Here is a 22,681-nt window from a genome sequence, read left to right on the forward strand (position 1 = left end):
TGAGTTGTGCCGTTAATTTTTAAAAAATAGTGATAGGTTTATTACACAAAAAAGTATAATTATTCCACAACAAACGTAAAACGGGGAAATCACTCTATCTCAAACAACAAACATCAGATTGGCCTGAAATTTTTTCTACAAGTAGAAGTCATTACCAACTGCCTGCTGTGAAAATTTCAGCTTGATGAGTTGTGCCGTTAATTTTTAAGAAATAGTTATAGGTTTATTACACAAAAAAGTATAATTATTCCACAACAAACGTAAACCGGGGAAATCACTCTATCTCTAACCCCAACCGTCAGATTGGCCTGAAATTTTTTCTACAAGTAGATGTCATTACCAACTGCCTTCTATAAAAATTTCAGCTTGATAAGTTGTGCCGTTAATTTTTAAAAAATAGTGATAGGTTTATTACACCAAAAAGTATAATTATTCCACAACAAACGTAAAACGGGAAAATCACTCTATCTCAAACAACAAACATCAGATTGGCCTGAAATTTTTTCTACAAGTAGAAGTCATTACCAACTGCCTTCTGTGAAAATTTCAGCTTGATGAGTTGTGCCGTTAATTTTTAAGAAAAAGTGATAGGTTTATTACACAAAAAAGTATAATTATTCCACAACAAACGTAAAACGGGGAAATCACTCTATCTCAAACAACAAAGATCAGATTGGCCTGAAATTTTTTCTACAAGTAGAAGTCATTACCATCTGCCTTCAGAGAAAATTTCAGCTTGATGAGTTGTGCCGTTAATTTAAAAAAAAATAGTGATCGGTTTATTACACAAAAAAGTATAATTATTCCACAACAAACGTAAAACGGGGAAATCACTCTATCTCAAACAACAAACATCAGATTGGCCTGAAATTTTTTCTACAAGTAGAGGTCACTACCAACTGCCTTCTGTGAAAATTTCAGCTTGATTTGTTGTGCCGTTAATAAAAAAAAAATCGTAATAGATTTATTACACAACAGTAAAACAGGCAAATCGCTCTATCTCTAACCCCAACCTTCAGATTGGCCTGAAATTTTTTCTACAAGTAGAAATTATTGCAAACTCAACCATTATGGAGTAGTCACTACAAAGCGCAAAAAAAAAAAAAAAAAAAAAAAAAAAAAAGTTCGGATTCCCTAACACAGACATCAGATTTCAGGTGCTAAGACTCATTGCCGTGTCTCATGGGGAAACTTTGAGCCAGGCTTCCCCTTTTTAATAAGGTAGTTTCTACGCCGATTTTTTTTTTCGATTCTAAACCCAATCACCCCGTTTGCAAGCAGGTTGAACGTTACTAAGAACAACCAACAATCCGAGATGGGTTTTAATGTCCTATATGAAGACTGCTTTTCTTTTGTTAAAAATCTTCAATTAATTTTTTCCACAACAAAAGTAAACCGGGGAAATCACTCTATCTCTAACCCCAACCGTCAGATTGGCCTGAAATTTTTTCTACAAGTAGATGTCATTACCAACTGCCTTCTATAAAAATTTCAGCTTGATAAGTTGTGCCGTTAATTTTTAAAAAATAGTGATAGGTTTATTACACAAAAAAGTATAATAATTCCACAACAAACGTAAAACGGGGAAATCACTCTATCTCAAACAACAAACATCAGATTGGCCTGAAATTTTTTCTACAAGTAGAGGTCACTACCAACTGCCTTCTGTGAAAATTTCAGCTTGATTTGTTGTGCCGTTAATAAAAAAAAAATCGTAATAGATTTATTACACAACAGTAAAACAGGCAAATCGCTCTATCTCTAACCCCAACCTTCAGATTGGCCTGAAATTTTTTCTACAAGTAGAAATTATTGCAAACTCAACCATTATGAAGTAGTCACTACAAAGCGCAAAAAAAAAAAAAAAAAAAAAAAAGTTCTGATTCCCTAACACAGACATCAGATTTCAGGTGCTAAGACTCATTGCCGTGTCTCATGGGGAAACTTTGAGCCAGGCTTCCCCTTTTTAATAAGGTAGTTTCTACGCCGATTTTTTTTTTCGATTCTAAACCCAATCACCCCGTTTGCAAGCAGGTTGAACGTTACTAAGAACAACCAACAATCCGAGATGGGTTTTAATGTCCTATATGAAGACTGCTTTTCTTTTGTTAAAAATCTTCAATTAATTTTTTCCACAACAAAAGTAAACCGGGGAAATCACTCTATCTCTAACCCCAACCGTCAGATTGGCCTGAAATTTTTTCTACAAGTAGATGTCATTACCAACTGCCTTCTATAAAAATTTCAGCTTGATAAGTTGTGCCGTTAATTTTTAAAAAATAGTGATAAGTTTATTAAACAAAAAAAGTTTAATTATTTCACAACAAACGTAAAACGGGGAAATCACTCTATCTCAAACAACAAACATCAGATTAGCCTGAAATTTTTTCTACAAGTAGAAGTCATTACCAACTGCCTTCTGTGAAAATTTCAGCTTGATGAGATGTGCCGTTAATTTAAAAAAAATAGTGATAGGTTTATTACACAAAAAAGTATAATTATTCCACAACAAACGTAAAACGGGGAAATCACTCTATCTCAAACAACAAACATCAGATTGGCCTGAAATTTTTTCTACAAGTAGAAGTCATTACCAACTGCCTGCTGTGAAAATTTCAGCTTGATGAGTTGTGCCGTTAGTTTTTAAAAAATAGTGATAGGTTTATTACACAAAAAAGTATAATTATTCCACAACAAACGTAAAACGGGGAAATCACTCTATCTCAAACAACAAACATCAGATTGGCCTGAAATTTTTTCTACAAGTAGAAGTCATTACCATCTGCCTTCAGAGAAAATTTCAGCTTGATGAGTTGTGCCGTTAATTTTTAAAAAATAGTGATAGGTTTATTACACAAAAAAGTATAATTATTCCACAACAAACGTAAAACGGGGAAATCACTCTATCTCAAACAACAAACATCAGATTGGCCTGAAATTTTTTCTACAAGTAGAAGTCATTACCAACTGCCTGCTGTGAAAATTTCAGCTTGATGAGTTGTGCCGTTAATTTTTAAGAAATAGTTATAGGTTTATTACACAAAAAAGTATAATTATTCCACAACAAACGTAAACCGGGGAAATCACTCTATCTCTAACCCCAACCGTCAGATTGGCCTGAAATTTTTTCTACAAGTAGATGTCATTACCAACTGCCTTCTATAAAAATTTCAGCTTGATAAGTTGTGCCGTTAATTTTTAAAAAATAGTGATAGGTTTATTACACCAAAAAGTATAATTATTCCACAACAAACGTAAAACGGGGAAATCACTCTATCTCAAACAACAAACATCAGATTGGCCTGAAATTTTTTCTACAAGTAGAAGTCATTACCAACTGCCTTCTGTGAAAATTTCAGCTTGATGAGTTGTGCCGTTAATTTTAAAGAAATAGTGATAGGTTTATTACACAAAAAAGTATAATTATTCCACAACAAACGTAAAACGGGAAAATCACTCTATCTCAAACAACAAACATCAGATTGGCCTGAAATTTTTTCTACAAGTAGAAGTCATTACCAACTGCCTTCTGTGAAAATTTCAGCTTGATGAGTTGTGCCGTTAATTTTTAAGAAAAAGTGATAGGTTTATTACAAAAAAAGTATAATTATTCCACAACAAACGTAAAACGGGGAAATCACTCTATCTCAAACAACAAACATCAGATTGGCCTGAAATTTTTTCTACAAGTAGAAGTCATTACCATCTGCCTTCAGAGAAAATTTCAGCTTGATGAGTTGTGCCGTTAATTTTAAAGAAATAGTGATAGGTTTATTACACAAAAAAGTATAATTATTCCACAACAAACGTAAAACGGGAAAATCACTCTATCTCAAACAACAAACATCAGATTGGCCTGAAATTTTTTCTACAAGTAGAAGTCATTACCAACTGCCTTCTGTGAAAATTTCAGCTTGATGAGTTGTGCCGTTAATTTTTAAGAAAAAGTGATAGGTTTATTACACAAAAAAGTATAATTATTCCACAACAAACGTAAAACGGGGAAATCACTCTATCTCAAACAACAAACATCAGATTGGCCTGAAATTTTTTCTACAAGTAGATGTCATTACCAACTGCCTTCTATAAAAATTTCAGCTTGATAAGTTGTGCCGTTCATTTAAAACAAATAGTGATAAATTTATTAAACAAAAAAAGTATAATTATTCCACAACAAACGTAAAACGGGGAAATCACTCTATCTCAAACAACAAACATCAGATTGGCCTGAAATTTTTTCTACAAGTAGAAGTCATTACCATCTGCCTTCAGAGAAAATTTCAGCTTGATGAGTTGCGCCGTTAATTTAAAAAAAATAGTGATAGGTTTATTACACAAAAAAGTATAATTATTCCACAACAAACGTAAAACGGGGAAATCACTCTATCTCAAACAACAAACATCAGATTGGCCTGAAATTTTTTCTACAAGTAGAAGTCATTACCAACTGCCTTCTGTGAAAATTTCAGCTTGATGAGATGTGCCGTTAATTTAAAAAAAATAGTGATAGGTTTATTACACAAAAAAGTATAATTATTCCACAACAAACGTAAAACGGGGAAATCACTCTATCTCAAACAACAAACATCAGATTGGCCTGAAATTTTTTCTACAAGTAGAGGTCACTACCAACTGCCTTCTGTGAAAATTTCAGCTTGATTTGTTGTGCCGTTAGTAAAAAAAAAATCGTAATAGATTTATTACACAACAGTAAAACAGGCAAATCGCTCTATCTCTAACCCCAACCTTCAGATTGGCCTGAAATTTTTTCTACAAGTAGAAATTATTGCAAACTCAACCATTATGAAGTAGTCACTACAAAGCGCAAAAAAAAAAAAAAAAAAAAAATAAAGTTCGGATTCCCTAACACAGACATCAGATTTCAGGTGCTAAGACTCATTGCCGTGTCTCATGGGGAAACTTTGAGCCAGGCTTCCCCTTTTTAATAAGGTAGTTTCTACGCCGATTTTTTTTTCGATTCTAAACCCAATCACCCCGTTTGCAAGCAGGTTGAACGTTACTAAGAACAACCAACAATCCGAGATGGGTTTTAATGTCCTATATGAAGACTGCTTTTCTTTTGTTAAAAATCTTCAATTAATTTTTTCCACAACAAAAGTAAACCGGGGAAATCACTCTATCTCTAACCCCAACCGTCAGATTGGCCTGAAATTTTTTCTACAAGTAGATGTCATTACCAACTGCCTTCTATAAAAATTTCAGCTTGATAAGTTGTGCCGTTAATTTTTAAAAAATAGTGATAAGTTTATTAAACAAAAAAAGTTTAATTATTTCACAACAAACGTAAAACGGGGAAATCACTCTATCTCAAACAACAAACATCAGATTAGCCTGAAATTTTTTCTACAAGTAGAAGTCATTACCAACTGCCTTCTGTGAAAATTTCAGCTTGATGAGATGTGCCGTTAATTTAAAAAAAATAGTGATAGGTTTATTACACAAAAAAGTATAATTATTCCACAACAAACGTAAAACGGGGAAATCACTCTATCTCAAACAACAAACATCAGATTGGCCTGAAATTTTTTCTACAAGTAGAAGTCATTACCAAGTGCCTGCTGTGAAAATTTCAGCTTGATGAGTTGTGCCGTTAGTTTTTAAAAAATAGTGATAGGTTTATTACACAAAAAAGTATAATTATTCCACAACAAACGTAAAACGGGGAAATCACTCTATCTCAAACAACAAACATCAGATTGGCCTGAAATTTTTTCTACAAGTAGAAGTCATTACCATCTGCCTTCAGAGAAAATTTCAGCTTGATGAGTTGTGCCGTTAATTTTTAAAAAATAGTGATAGGTTTATTACACAAAAAAGTATAATTATTCCACAACAAACGTAAAACGGGGAAATCACTCTATCTCAAACAACAAACATCAGATTGGCCTGAAATTTTTTCTACAAGTAGAAGTCATTACCAACTGCCTGCTGTGAAAATTTCAGCTTGATGAGTTGTGCCGTTAATTTTTAAGAAATAGTTATAGGTTTATTACACAAAAAAGTATAATTATTCCACAACAAACGTAAACCGGGGAAATCACTCTATCTCTAACCCCAACCGTCAGATTGGCCTGAAATTTTTTCTACAAGTAGATGTCATTACCAACTGCCTTCTATAAAAATTTCAGCTTGATAAGTTGTGCCGTTAATTTTTAAAAAATAGTGATAGGTTTATTACACAAAAAAGTATAATTATTCCACAACAAACGTAAAACGGGAAAATCACTCTATCTCAAACAACAAACATCAGATTGGCCTGAAATTTTTTCTATAAGTAGATGTCATTACCAACTGCCTTCTGTGAAAATTTCAGCTTGATGAGTTGTGCCGTTAATTTTTAAGAAAAAGTGATAGGTTTATTACACAAAAAAGTATAATTATTCCACAACAAACGTAAAACGGGGAAATCACTCTATCTCAAACAACAAACATCAGATTGGCCTGAAATTTTTTCTACAAGTAGAAGTCATTACCATCTGCCTTCAGAGAAAATTTCAGCTTGATGAGTTGTGCCGTTAATTTAAAAAAAAAATAGTGATCGGTTTATTACACAAAAAAGTATAATTATTCCACAACAAACGTAAAACGGGGAAATCACTCTATCTCAAACAACAAACATCAGATTGGCCTGAAATTTTTTCTACAAGTAGAGGTCACTACGAACTGCCTTCTGTGAAAATTTCAGCTTGATTTGTTGTGCCGTTAATAAAAAAAAAATCGTAATAGATTTATTACACAACAGTAAAACAGGCAAATCGCTCTATCTCTAACCCCAACCTTCAGATTGGCCTGAAATTTTTTCTACAAGTAGAAATTATTGCAAACTCAACCATTATGGAGTAGTCACTACAAAGCGCAAAAAAAAAAAAAAAAAAAGTTCGGATTCCCTAACACAGACATCACATTTCAGGTGCTAAGACTCATTGCCGTGTCTCATGGGGAAACTTTGAGCCAGGCTTCCCCTTTTTAATAAGGTAGTTTCTACGCCGATTTTTTTTTCGATTCTAAACCCAATCACCCCGTTTGCAAGCAGGTTGAACGTTACTAAGAACAACCAACAATCCGAGATGGGTTTTAATGTCCTATATGAAGACTGCTTTTCTTTTGTTAAAAATCTTCAATTGATTTTTTCCACAACAAACGTAAAACGGGGAAATCACTCTATCTCAAACAACAAACATCAGATTGGCCTGAAATTTTTTCTACAAGTAGAAGTCATTACCATCTGCCTTCAGAGAAAATTTCAGCTTGATGAGTTGTGCCGTTAATTTTTAAAAAATAGTGATAAGTTTATTACACAAAAAAGTATAATTATTCCACAACAAACGTAAAACGGGGAAATCACTCTATCTCAAACAACAAACATCAGATTGGCCTGAAATTTTTTCTACAAGTAGAAGTCATTACCAACTGCCTGCTGTGAAAATTTCAGCTTGATGAGTTGTGCCGTTAATTTTTAAGAAATAGTTATAGGTTTATTACACAAAAAAGTATAATTATTCCACAACAAACGTAAACCGGGGAAATCACTCTATCTCTAACCCCAACCGTCAGATTGGCCTGAAATTTTTTCTACAAGTAGAAGTCATTACCAACTGCCTTCTATAAAAATTTCAGCTTGATAAGTTGTGCCGTTAATTTTTAAAAAATAGTGATAGGTTTATTACACCAAAAAGTATAATTATTCCACAACAAACGTAAAACGGGGAAATCACTCTATCTCAAACAACAAACATCAGATTGGCCTGAAATTTTTTCTACAAGTAGAAGTCATTACCAACTGCCTTCTGTGAAAATTTCAGCTTGATGAGTTGTGCCGTTAATTTTAAAAAAAATAGTGATCGGTTTATTACACAAAAAAGTATAATTATTCCACAACAAACGTAAAACGGGAAAATCACTCTATCTCAAACAACAAACATCAGATTGGCCTGAAATTTTTTCTACAAGTAGAAGTCATTACCAACTGCCTTCTGTGAAAATTTCAGCTTGATGAGTTGTGCCGTTAATTTTTAAGAAAAAGTGATAGGTTTATTACACAAAAAAGTATAATTATTCCACAACAAACGTAAAACGGGGAAATCACTCTATCTCAAACAACAAACATCAGATTGGCCTGAAATTTTTTCTACAAGTAGAAGTCATTACCATCTGCCTTCAGAGAAAATTTCAGCTTGATGAGTTGTGCCGTTAATTTTAAAAAAAATAGTGATCGGTTTATTACACAAAAAAGTATAATTATTCCACAACAAACGTAAAACGGGGAAATCACTCTATCTCAAACAACAAACATCAGATTGGCCTGAAATTTTTTCTACAAGTAGAGGTCACTACCAACTGCCTTCTGTGAAAATTTCAGCTTGATTTGTTGTGCCGTTAATAAAAAAAAAATCGTAATAGATTTATTACACAACAGTAAAACAGGCAAATCGCTCTATCTCTAACCCCAACCTTCAGATTGGCCTGAAATTTTTTCTACAAGTAGAAATTATTGCAAACTCAACCATTATGGAGTAGTCACTACAAAGCGCAAAAAAAAAAAAAAAAAAGTTCGGATTCCCTAACACAGACATCAGATTTCAGGTGCTAAGACTCATTGCCGTGTCTCATGGGGAAACTTTGAGCCAGGCTTCCCCTTTTTAATAAGGTAGTTTCTACGCCGATTTTTTTTTCGATTCTAAACCCAATCACCCCGTTTGCAAGCAGGTTGAACGTTACTAAGAACAACCAACAATCCGAGATGGGTTTTAATGTCCTATATGAAGACTGCTTTTCTTTTGTTAAAAATCTTCAATTAATTTTTTCCACAACAAAAGTAAACCGGGGAAATCACTCTATCTCTAACCCCAACCGTCAGATTGGCCTGAAATTTTTTCTACAAGTAGATGTCATTACCAACTGCCTTCTTTAAAAATTTCAGCTTGATAAGTTGTGCCGTTCATTTAAAAAAAAATAGTGATAAGTTTATTAAACAAAAAAAGTATAATTATTCCACAACAAACGTAAAACGGGGAAATCACTCTATCTCAAACAACAAACATCAGATTGGCCTGAATTTTTTTCTACAAGTAGAAGTCATTACATTCCGTCTCGCACGCTGAGCCGGTCAAGTCGCATCGGTCTCGTTGTACGACACTAGTTTTTGAGTTTTTGAGTTTTTCCCCACGCGAGGGTTTTTTCTCGCCAAAGTTAGTTGGCATAGTGTTAAGACAACTAGTGCGCGAGTGAGGAAGCCGTTAATCATACGCCGAGCGCTTTGATTACGGTCCAGCTTTAACATCAACATCTGTAAAATCATCACCACTATCGGCCCATTGATAGCAACAACGAAAGCACGTTAAATTGCCTACCGAGGCGAAAGAGGCATACCAGCTGCAAGGCTATCGACCCAACAGCCGTTGGGGAATACAATAGCATCGCACCAGTCATCTGCCGCCTCAGTGCAATAGGTATACCGTGTCGCTTTGTTTTCACCAGTATCGCATCTTCCCGCATGGTCCAGTATTAGATTAGGCTGGGTCATAATTAGGGTGATCCAAAATCTTGTAAATAGTATATATCTATAATTTTTTTTTTTTCTTGATTTTTTTTTCTCGTACTATTTTTAAGTAGAGTATAGTTAGGGTGATCCAAATTTTTTTTTTTCAGTATATATATATTTTTTTTTTCTATTATTTTTTTTTTTTCTTGGTTTTTTTTTTTTTGTTTCTTTCATATTACTCTTTAGTAGAGTAAAACTATATCATTTTTTTTTTGTTAATTTTTGCATTTTTGTTTTTCTATTTTTGATATTATTGGAAATTACTGTAATTATTTGTAAAATATTTACCAAAAACACCATTGCGGCGATATTTAACCGCAATGGATGAAAATGATAAAGGCGGGGGATGGTCGCTTGCCATCTCAGACGACGAAACTCTTAATTCCACCTCACACGAAAGTCTCGAGGAAGTTGTGGAAATGGAAACCCTTGACGTTCCAGTTGACTCGCTCTCCAGCAAAAATACTGGAGCATATCCCAAGAAAAGATATCGCCCACAACCCTCTCCCCCACCATCTCCTCCTCGTCCACCTGCACCCCCCACACCATTGCCCCCGAAAACCTCTGCGCTCCCCCGCCTAAAGGCTTACCCAGAAGCCTCGAAAGGCCCATGGGTTGTTTTTTTCCGGCCCAAACAAAAACCTTTGAACATTCCGAGGATCTCTAAGGATCTAACAACACATTTTTCGGCCGTTACCGATATTTTCAAGGTAACACCAATAAAACTGCGCGTTACCGTTGATGACCGGAAGCAGGCTAACCAAATTGTTGCGTGCGAGCTTTTTTCATTGGAATACCGAGTCTACATACCCAGTAGTGAGGTAGAAATTGAAGGAGTGGTCACCGAAGCGAGTTTGACTAGTGATGATTTCTTGGGTCCCGATTCCTTCGGAATCTTTAAAAACCGTGCCCTGCCGAAGGTGAAGATATTGGACTGCCTTCAAATGCAGTCAGTATCCGTAGTAGGCTCCAAAAAAACGTATTCCTTGTCAAACTCGTTTCGTGTGACCTTTTCGGGTTCAGCGTTACCTCACTACGTCGCTATTGGCAAGGTTCGGCTGCCTGTACGTCTGTTTGTACCTCGGGTAATGAACTGCTCGAAATGTAAACAACTTGGTCATACATCGGACTACTGCTCGAACAAACCACGCTGCGATCAGTGTGGCGAGCAACATCAAGAGGGCCCTTGCGGTGCTCCTCCAAAATGCGTGTACTGCAAGGAAAGCCTACATACCCTGACTGACTGCCCGAGGTATAAACAGCAGGGAGAAAAACTTAAGCGGTCTCTGCAAGCTCGCTCCAAGAGAACTCTAGCAGAACTCTTGAAGAATACCGCTTCATCTTCTCAGACCACACCAAAAAGCAGTAACACGTTCTCCATTTTGCCAGTTGATGATCTAGACTCTGACTCAGAGGTCGGTGAGGATAGTCCGTTTGTCTTTAAAGGCAATACGAGAAAACGAGCAAAAAAACACACCACCGAAAAGCCTCGTAAGGCCACTCGTACGGACCACCCTTCCACCTTGGAAAAATCAAGAAGTAACGGAAATTCACCGAAACCCATTCCACCGGGTTATAAACCTTGTAATTATGACAAGAACTTTCCGTCACTTCCAGGATCATCTAAAACCCCAGATGTTCCAGTTTTTCGGCCAGAAAATCAGCTGAATAATCAGCAAGAACATGCTCCCATGTTCACGTTTTCTGGTATTGTGGATAGCTTCTTCAGTATATTCAATGTCTCTGACTCAACGAGGAGCATTATTAATTTAGTGCTGCCAATGGTGAAAACTCTTTTGAAGCAACTAGCTTCTAGGTGGTCCTTCCTTGCATCGATATCCTTTGATGGATAATTCTCCGAATGAGGTCGGGGATATGATCTCTGTTCTTCAGTGGAACTGTAGAAGTCTTATGCCAAAACTTGACACATTTAAATTTTTAGTTAACAACTCACTTTCTGATGCATTTGCCCTTTGTGAAACATGGCTCTCTTCAGACAACGATCTTGCTTTCCACGATTTCAACATTATACGCCTTGACCGCGCAGATTCGTATGGAGGGGTGCTTCTGGGGATCAACAAGCTCCATTCCTTCTATAGAATCGATCTGCCTTCAGTGACAGGCATTGAAGTAGTTGCATGTCAGGTTAATATTCGAGGTAAATGCCTCAGTATTGCCTCAGTATATCTTCCACCGAAAACCGCGATCTCTCGTCAAAGTTTCGCGGATATCTGCACGGCTATGCCGGAGCCACGGTTGATCTTGGGAGATTTTAACTCTCACGGTACAGGCTGGGGGGAACTGTACGACGACAACCGCTCAACCTTGATATACGACATGTGCGACTTCTTCAAAATGACAATTCTGAACACCGGGGAAGCAACACGAGTAGCCAAACCTCCAGCAAAAATAAGCAGATTAGACCTCTCACTTTGTTCGAGTTCACTATCGTTGGATTGCTCGTGGAAAGTAATTCAAGATCCCTACGGTAGTGACCATTTGCCAATCAAAATTTCTATTACCAATGGTTCATCTTCTACTCGCTCGGTCGACATCGCGTACGATCTTACGAAAAACATTGACTGGCGAAAATTCGCGTCCGCGGTTCTTGATGCCAGTCAATCGGTTGACGTACTTCCTCCGCTAGACGAGTACTCCTTTCTCGCGCGTGTCATCATCGATTCTGCGCTGCGAGCACAGACGAAACGTGTTCCGGGTGTTTCCGTCCGCAAGCGACCTCCCACCCCGTGGTGGGATAAGGATTGCACCGACGCGAACAGCGAGAAGTCCGCCGCGTTTAAACGCTTCCGCAAACACGGTAAGGTCGGGGATTTCGAGCGGTACACCGACCTCGAGAAAACCTTTAAAGACTTAATTAAAGCAAAAAAACGCGGATACTGGCGTCGGTTCGTCGATGGTTTGTCGCGAGAGACTTCCATGAGAACACTCTGGAATGTCGGCAGGAGAATGCGAAACGCGTCATCACCGATTAATGAAGACAAGGAGTACTCGGACAGATGGATTTTCAGCTTCGCGCGGAAAGTTTGCCCGGATTCGGTACCGGTTCAAACCAACGTTCGTGATCGTCCGTCGGGTAATAACGAAATAGATTCCCCGTTTTCGATGGTGGAATTCTCACTTGCTCTCCTTTCATGTAACAACTCAGCTCCAGGAATGGATAGAATCAAGTTCAACTTGCTCAAAAATCTCCCAGACGTCACGAAGAGACGCTTGTTGAACTTATTCAATCAATTCCTGGAGAACAACATTGTTCCGGATGATTGGAGGCAAGTAAGAGTTATCGCCATTCGAAAACCCGGTAAACCCGCGTCGGATTATAACTCGTACCGTCCCATCGCGATGCTGTCCTGTATACGGAAATTGTTGGAGAAAATGATTCTTTTTCGTCTAGACAAATGGGTCGAGTCGAATGGTTTACTTTCAGATACGCAATTTGGATTTCGGAGAGGCAAAGGAACGAGCGACTGTCTTGCGTTGCTTTCAACTGAAATTCAACTGGCCTATGCGCAAAAACAGCAAATGGGTTCAGTTTTCTTGGATATTAAGGGGGCTTTTGATTCTGTTTGTATCGATGTCCTTTCGGATAAACTCCACGATAGTGGGCTTTCACCAATTATGAACAACTATTTGAGCAACTTGTTGTCTGAGAAATATATGAGCTTTTCTCATGGAAACTCGACAACTTCACGAATTAGTTACATGGGTCTCCCCCAGGGCTCATGTTTAAGCCCCCTTCTTTATAATTTTTATGTAAAAGACATTGATGGTTGTCTTGATGAAAATTGCTCGCTAAGGCAGCTTGCAGATGACGGCGTTGTGTCCGTTATAGGGCCAAGTGCACCGGACCTGCAAGGACCATTGCAAGATACCTTAGACAATTTGTCTACTTGGGCTATGAAGCTGGGTATCGAATTCTCTCCGGAGAAAACTGAGTTGGTTGTTTTTTCTAGGAAGCATCATCCTGCACAGTTACAGCTTCAACTAAAGGGTAGAACAATCACTCAAAGTATATCTTTCAAGTATTTAGGTGTCTGGTTCGATTCCAAAAGCACGTGGGGAAAACATATTGCGTATGTGAAACAAAAATGCCAACAAAGAATCAATTTTCTTCGTACAATTACCGGAACTTGGTGGGGAGCACACCCGGAAGATCTGATCAGGTTGTATCGAACAACCATCTTGTCGGTTCTAGAGTACGGTAGCTTCTGCTTTCAATCCGCGGCGAAAACACATATCTTGAAGCTGCAACGAGTTCAATACCGTTGCCTCCGAATCGCGCTTGGCTGTATGCACTCGACGCATACGATGAGCCTCGAAGTACTCGCGGGTGTTCTTCCACTGACAGATCGTTTCGCGGAGCTGTCCTTTCGGTTTCTTATCCGTTGTGAAGTAATGAACCCATTGGTAATAGAAAACTTTGAGAAGCTGCTCGACAGAAATCCTCAAACAAGATTCATGAGTCTCTATTACGATTACATGACGCTGGAGATTGGCCCTTCTTTATTCAATTCCTCTCGTGTTTGCCTCCAAGACTTTTATAGTTCCTCTGTAAATTTTGATCTGACCATGTTGCAAGAAATCCGTGGAATACCAGATCACCATCGGTCGATGGTTGTTCCCTTAATTTTTGCAAACAAGTACCACCATGTTAGTAACAATAAGAGTTTTTTCACAGATGGGTCAACTATAAACGCTTCCACTGGATTTGGAGTATTCAACGAATTTCATAGCGCCTCATATCAACTGCAAAAACCCTGTTCCGTATACGTTGCGGAACTAGCAGCCATATTTTACGCAGTAGAGCAAATTGCCTCACTACCATCTGATCACTATTTTATTTTTACTGATAGCCTTAGCTCGTTGGAGGCTATTCGATCAATGAGGCCGATGAAGCACTCCTCGTATTTCCTGACCGAAATCCGAGCTAAATTGAGTACTTTATCTAACTGCTCCTATACTATCACCTTAGTTTGGGTCCCATCTCATTGCTCAATTCCGGGCAATGAGAAAGCGGACTCGCTAGCTAAGGTGGGCGCTATGGAAGGCGATATTTTTGATCGACAAATCGCCTTTGCGGAATTTTTCTCAATTACCCGTCAGCACGTCCTCACCAACTGGCAACAAAAATGGAATGAGAGTGTTCTGGGAAGATGGTTACATTCTATTCTCCCACAGGTATCGAACAAGCCATGGTTCAAAGGATTGGACATGAGCCGTGACTTTATACGTGTCATATCAAGGCTCATGTCCAATCACTACTCGTTAGACTCGCATTTCTTCCGAATCGGGCTCGCAGGCAGCAATTTGTGCGCTTGTGGTAGTGGCTATCACGATATCGACCACGTGCTTTGGTCATGCACCCTACATTGTGTTGCTAGATCCGAGTTATCCGCATCCCTCAGGGCCCGAGGAAAACAACCTATGCGGCCCGTTAGAGACATCTTGGCGAGCCGAGATCTCGATTATTTTAATTTAATTTATGTGTTTTTAAAACGGATCGATCTGAGGATTTAGTAGTTAGTGTCATCTTGTGTTCTCTCAAGTTGCTAGGTCTCCATCGGTGTACCCCCATGTTTGTCTTTTTCTCCAGTATGTCGCTTAGTTCTAGATCAAGAGCACATTGCTCTAAAAAACCTTGTGTTCTCAATCCCTACCCTGCCACCCGTTTGTTACAATTTGTTACCCCTAACCTCGAGAAAGCCGCGAGTAATCGGCCCCCGCTTTACTAACGTTAGTTTTAAGTAATTTTGTACCCAAACGATGAATATCGGCTCCGCAAAGCTACGGCAAATGAGCCTGGAAAAATAAACGCATTATAAAAAAAAAAAAAAAAAAAAAGAAGTCATTACCATCTGCCTTCAGAGAAAATTTCAGCTTGATGAGTTGCGCCGTTAATTTAAAAAAAATAGTGATAGGTTTATTACACAAAAAAGTATAATTATTCCACAACAAACGTAAAACGGGGAAATCACTCTATCTCAAACAACAAACATCAGATTGGCCTGAAATTTTTTCTACAAGTAGAAGTCATTACCAACTGCCTTCTGTGAAAATTTCAGCTTGATGAGATGTGCCGTTAATTTAAAAAAAATAGTGATAGGTTTATTACACAAAAAAGTATAATTATTCCACAACAAACGTAAAACGGGGAAATCACTCTATCTCAAACAACAAACATCAGATTGGCCTGAAATTTTTTCTACAAGTAGATGTCATTACCAACTGCCTTCTATAAAAATTTCAGCTTGATAAGTTGTGCCGTTAATTTTAAAAAAATAGTGATAAGTTTATTAAACAAAAAAAGTTTAATTATTCCACAACAAACGTAAAACGGGGAAATCACTCTATCTCAAACAACAAACATCAGATTGGCCTGAAATTTTTTCTACAAGTAGAAGTCATTACCAACTGCCTGCTGTGAAAATTTCAGCTTGATGAGTTGTGCCGTTAGTTTTTAAAAAATAGTGATAGGTTTATTACACAAAAAAGTATAATTATTCCACAACAAACGTAAAACGGGGAAATCACTCTATCTCAAACAACAAACATCAGATTGGCCTGAAATTTTTTCTACAAGTAGAAGTCATTACCATCTGCCTTCAGAGAAAATTTCAGCTTGATGAGTTGTGCCGTTAGTTTTTAAAAAATAGTGATAGGTTTATTACACAAAAAAGTATAATTATTCCACAACAAACGTAAAACGGGGAAATCACTCTATCTCAAACAACAAACATCAGATTGGCCTGAAATTTTTTCTACAAGTAGAAGTCATTACCAACTGCCTTCTGTGAAAATTTCAGCTTGATGAGTTGTGCCGTTAATTTTAAAGAAATAGTGATAGGTTTATTACACAAAAAAGTATAATTATTCCACAACAAACGTAAAACGGGAAAATCACTCTATCTCAAACAACAAACATCAGATTGGCCTGAAATTTTTTCTACAAGTAGAAGTCATTACCAACTGCCTTCTGTGAAAATTTCAGCTTGATGAGTTGTGCCGTTAATTTTTAAGAAAAAGTGATAGGTTTATTACACAAAAAAGTATAATTATTCCACAACAAACGTAAAACGGGGAAATCACTCTATCTCAAACAACAAACATCAGATTGGCCTGAAATTTTTTCTACAAGTAGAAGTCATTACCATCTGCCTTCAGAGAAAATTTCAGCTTGATGAGTTGTGCCGTTAATTTAAAAAAAAATAGTGATCGGTTTATTACACAAAAAAGTATAATTATTCCACAACAAACGTAAAACGGGGAAATCACTCTATCTCAAACAACAAACATCAGATTGGCCTGAAATTTTTTCTACAAGTAGAGGTCACTACGAACTGCCTTCTGTGAAAATTTCAGCTTGATTTGTTGTGCCGTTAATAAAAAAAAAATCGTAATAGATTTATTACACAACAGTAAAACAGGCAAATCGCTCTATCTCTAACCCCAACCTTCAGATTGGCCTGAAATTTTTTCTACAAGTAGAAATTATTGCAAACTCAACCATTATGGAGTAGTCACTACAAAGCGCAAAAAAAAAAAAAAAAAAAAAAAAAAAGTTCGGATTCCCTAACACAGACATCAGATTTCAGGTGCTAAGACTCATTGCCGTGTCTCATGGGGAAACTTTGAGCCAGGCTTCCCCTTTTTAATAAGGTAGTTTCTACGCCGATTTTTTTTTCGATTCTAAACCCAATCACCCCGTTTGCAAGCAGGTTGAACGTTACTAAGAACAACCAACAATCCGAGATGGGTTTTAATGTCCTATATGAAGACTGCTTTTCTTTTGTTAAAAATCTTCAATTAATTTTTTCCACAACAAAAGTAAACCGGGGAAATCACTCTATCTCTAACCCCAACCGTCAGATTGGCCTGAAATTTTTTCTACAAGTAGATGTCATTACCAACTGCCTTCTATAAAAATTTCAGCTTGATAAGTTGTGCCGTTAATTTAAAAAAATAGTGATAAGTTTATTAAACAAAAAAGTATAATTATTCCACAACAAACGTAAAACGGGGAAATCACTCTATCTCAAACAACAAACATCAGATTGGCCTGAAATTTTTTCTACAAGTAGAGGTCACTACCAACTGCCTTCTGTGAAAATTTCAGCTTGATTTGTTGTGCCGTTAATAAAAAAAAAATCGTAATAGATTTATTACACAACAGTAAAACAGGCAAATCGCTCTATCTCTAACCCCAACCTTCAGATTGGCCTGAAATTTTTTCTACAAGTAGAAATTATTGCAAACTCAACCATTATGGAGTAGTCACTACAAAGCGCAAAAAAAAAAAAAAAAAAAAAAAAAAAGTTCGGATTCCCTAACACAGACATCAGATTTCAGGTGCTAAGACTCATTGCCGTGTCTCATGGGGAAACTTTGAGCCAGGCTTCCCCTTTTTAATAAGGTAGTTTCTACGCCGATTTTTTTTCGATTCTAAACCCAATCACCCCGTTTGCAAGCAGGTTGAACGTTACTAAGAACAACCAACAATCCGAGATGGGTTTTAATGTCCTATATGAAGACTGCTTTTCTTTTGTTAAAAATCTTCAATTAATTTTTTCCACAACAAAAGTAAACCGGGGAAATCACTCTATCTCTAACCCCAACCGTCAGATTGGCCTGAAATTTTTTCTACAAGTAGATGTCATTACCAACTGCCTTCTATAAAAATTTCAGCTTGATAAGTTGTGCCGTTAATTTAAAAAAAATAGTGATAAGTTTATTAAACAAAAAAAGTATAATTATTCCACAACAAACGTAAAACGGGGAAATCACTCTATCTCAAACAACAAACATCAGATTGGCCTGAAATTTTTTCTACAAGTAGAGGTCACTACCAACTGCCTTCTGTGAAAATTTCAGCTTGATTTGTTGTGCCGTTAATAAAAAAAAATCGTAATAGATTTATTACACAACAGTAAAACAGGCAAATCGCTCTATCTCTAACCCCAACCTTCAGATTGGCCTGAAATTTTTTCTACAAGTAGAAATTATTGCAAACTCAACCATTATGGAGTAGTCACTACAAAGCGCAAAAAAAAAAAAAAAAAAAGTTCGGATTCCCTAACACAGACATCACATTTCAGGTGCTAAGATTCATTGCCGTGTCTCATGGGGAAACTTTGAGCCAGGCTTCCCCTTTTTAATAAGGTAGTTTCTACGCCGATTTTTTTTTCGATTCTAAACCCAATCACCCCGTTTGCAAGCAGGTTGAACGTTACTAAGAACAACCAACAATCCGAGATGGGTTTTAATGTCCTATATGAAGACTGCTTTTCTTTTGTTAAAAATCTTCAATTGATTTTTTCCACAACAAACGTAAAACGGGGAAATCACTCTATCTCAAACAACAAACATCAGATTGGCCTGAAATTTTTTCTACAAGTAGAAGTCATTACCATCTGCCTTCAGAGAAAATTTCAGCTTGATGAGTTGTGCCGTTAATTTTTAAAAAATAGTGATAAGTTTATTACACAAAAAAGTATAATTATTCCACAACAAACGTAAAACGGGGAAATCACTCTATCTCAAACAACAAACATCAGATTGGCCTGAAATTTTTTCTACAAGTAGAAGTCATTACCAACTGCCTGCTGTGAAAATTTCAGCTTGATGAGTTGTGCCGTTAATTTTTAAGAAATAGTTATAGGTTTATTACACAAAAAAGTATAATTATTCCACAACAAACGTAAACCGGGGAAATCACTCTATCTCTAACCCCAACCGTCAGATTGGCCTGAAATTTTTTCTACAAGTAGAAGTCATTACCAACTGCCTTCTATAAAAATTTCAGCTTGATAAGTTGTGCCGTTAATTTTTAAAAAATAGTGATAGGTTTATTACACCAAAAAGTATAATTATTCCACAACAAACGTAAAACGGGGAAATCACTCTATCTCAAACAACAAACATCAGATTGGCCTGAAATTTTTTCTACAAGTAGAAGTCATTACCAACTGCCTTCTGTGAAAATTTCAGCTTGATGAGTTGTGCCGTTAATTTTTAAAAAATAGTGATCGGTTTATTACACAAAAAAGTATAATTATTCCACAACAAACGTAAAACGGGAAAATCACTCTATCTCAAACAACAAACATCAGATTGGCCTGAAATTTTTTCTACAAGTAGAAGTCATTACCAACTGCCTTCTGTGAAAATTTCAGCTTGATGAGTTGTGCCGTTAATTTTTAAGAAAAAGTGATAGGTTTATTACACAAAAAAGTATAATTATTCCACAACAAACGTAAAACGGGGAAATCACTCTATCTCAAACAACAAACATCAGATTGGCCTGAAATTTTTTCTACAAGTAGAAGTCATTACCATCTGCCTTCAGAGAAAATTTCAGCTTGATGAGTTGTGCCGTTAATTTTAAAAAAAATAGTGATCGGTTTATTACACAAAAAAGTATAATTATTCCACAACAAACGTAAAACGGGGAAATCACTCTATCTCAAACAACAAACATCAGATTGGCCTGAAATTTTTTCTACAAGTAGAGGTCACTACCAACTGCCTTCTGTGAAAATTTCAGCTTGATTTGTTGTGCCGTTAATAAAAAAAAAATCGTAATAGATTTATTACACAACAGTAAAACAGGCAAATCGCTCTATCTCTAACCCCAACCTTCAGATTGGCCTGAAATTTTTTCTACAAGTAGAAATTATTGCAAACTCAACCATTATGGAGTAGTCACTACAAAGCGCAAAAAAAAAAAAAAAAAAAGTTCGGATTCCCTAACACAGACATCAGATTTCAGGTGCTAAGACTCATTGCCGTGTCTCATGGGGAAACTTTGAGCCAGGCTTCCCCTTTTTAATAAGGTAGTTTCTACGCCGATTTTTTTTTTCGATTCTAAACCCAATCACCCCGTTTGCAAGCAGGTTGAACGTTACTAAGAACAACCAACAATCCGAGATGGGTTTTAATGTCCTATATGAAGACTGCTTTTCTTTTGTTAAAAATCTTCAATTAATTTTTTCCACAACAAAAGTAAACCGGGGAAATCACTCTATCTCTAACCCCAACCGTCAGATTGGCCTGAAATTTTTTCTACAAGTAGATGTCATTACCAACTGCCTTCTTTAAAAATTTCAGCTTGATAAGTTGTGCCGTTCATTTAAAAAAAAATAGTGATAAGTTTATTAAACAAAAAAAGTATAATTATTCCACAACAAACGTAAAACGGGGAAATCACTCTATCTCAAACAACAAACATCAGATTGGCCTGAATTTTTTTCTACAAGTAGAAGTCATTACCATCTGCCTTCAGAGAAAATTTCAGCTTGATGAGTTGCGCCGTTAATTTAAAAAAAATAGTGATAGGTTTATTACACAAAAAAGTATAATTATTCCACAACAAACGTAAAACGGGGAAATCACTCTATCTCAAACAACAAACATCAGATTGGCCTGAAATTTTTTCTACAAGTAGAAGTCATTACCAACTGCCTTCTGTGAAAATTTCAGCTTGATGAGATGTGCCGTTAATTTAAAAAAAATAGTGATAGGTTTATTACACAAAAAAGTATAATTATTCCACAACAAACGTAAAACGGGGAAATCACTCTATCTCAAACAACAAACATCAGATTGGCCTGAAATTTTTTCTACAAGTAGATGTCATTACCAACTGCCTTCTATAAAAATTTCAGCTTGATAAGTTGTGCCGTTAATTTTAAAAAAATAGTGATAAGTTTATTAAACAAAAAAAGTTTAATTATTCCACAACAAACGTAAAACGGGGAAATCACTCTATCTCAAACAACAAACATCAGATTGGCCTGAAATTTTTTCTACAAGTAGAAGTCATTACCAACTGCCTGCTGTGAAAATTTCAGCTTGATGAGTTGTGCCGTTAGTTTTTAAAAAATAGTGATAGGTTTATTACACAAAAAAGTATAATTATTCCACAACAAACGTAAAACGGGGAAATCACTCTATCTCAAACAACAAACATCAGATTGGCCTGAAATTTTTTCTACAAGTAGAAGTCATTACCATCTGCCTTCAGAGAAAATTTCAGCTTGATGAGTTGTGCCGTTAATTTTTAAAAAATAGTGATAGGTTTATTACACAAAAAAGTATAATTATTCCACAACAAACGTAAAACGGGGAAATCACTCTATCTCAAACAACAAACATCAGATTGGCCTGAAATTTTTTCTACAAGTAGAAGTCATTACCAACTGCCTTCTGTGAAAATTTCAGCTTGATGAGTTGTGCCGTTAATTTTAAAGAAATAGTGATAGGTTTATTACACAAAAAAGTATAATTATTCCACAACAAACGTAAAACGGGAAAATCACTCTATCTCAAACAACAAACATCAGATTGGCCTGAAATTTTTTCTACAAGTAGAAGTCATTACCAACTGCCTTCTGTGAAAATTTCAGCTTGATGAGTTGTGCCGTTAATTTTTAAGAAAAAGTGGTAGGTTTATTACACAAAAAAGTATAATTATTCCACAACAAACGTAAAACGGGGAAATCACTCTATCTCAAACAACAAACATCAGATTGGCCTGAAATTTTTTCTACAAGTAGAAGTCATTACCATCTGCCTTCAGAGAAAATTTCAGCTTGATGAGTTGTGCCGTTAATTTAAAAAAAAATAGTGATCGGTTTATTACACAAAAAAGTATAATTATTCCACAACAAACGTAAAACGGGGAAATCACTCTATCTCAAACAACAAACATCAGATTGGCCTGAAATTTTTTCTACAAGTAGAGGTCACTACGAACTGCCTTCTGTGAAAATTTCAGCTTGATTTGTTGTGCCGTTAATAAAAAAAAATCGTAATAGATTTATTACACAACAGTAAAACAGGCAAATCGCTCTATCTCTAACCCCAACCTTCAGATTGGCCTGAAATTTTTTCTACAAGTAGAAATTATTGCAAACTCAACCATTATGGAGTAGTCACTACAAAGCGCAAAAAAAAAAAAAAAAAAAAGTTCGGATTCCCTAACACAGACATCACATTTCAGGTGCTAAGACTCATTGCCGTGTCTCATGGGGAAACTTTGAGCCAGGCTTCCCCTTTTTAATAAGGTAGTTTCTACGCCGATTTTTTTTTCGATTCTAAACCCAA

The sequence above is a fragment of the Ochlerotatus camptorhynchus genome, unplaced genomic scaffold, assembly GCF_037179485.1.
Source record: "Ochlerotatus camptorhynchus isolate MF236.1 unplaced genomic scaffold, CSIRO-AGI_Acam_v1.1 ptg000177l, whole genome shotgun sequence".
In the NCBI taxonomy this organism is placed as follows: Eukaryota; Metazoa; Arthropoda; class Insecta; order Diptera; family Culicidae; genus Ochlerotatus; species Ochlerotatus camptorhynchus.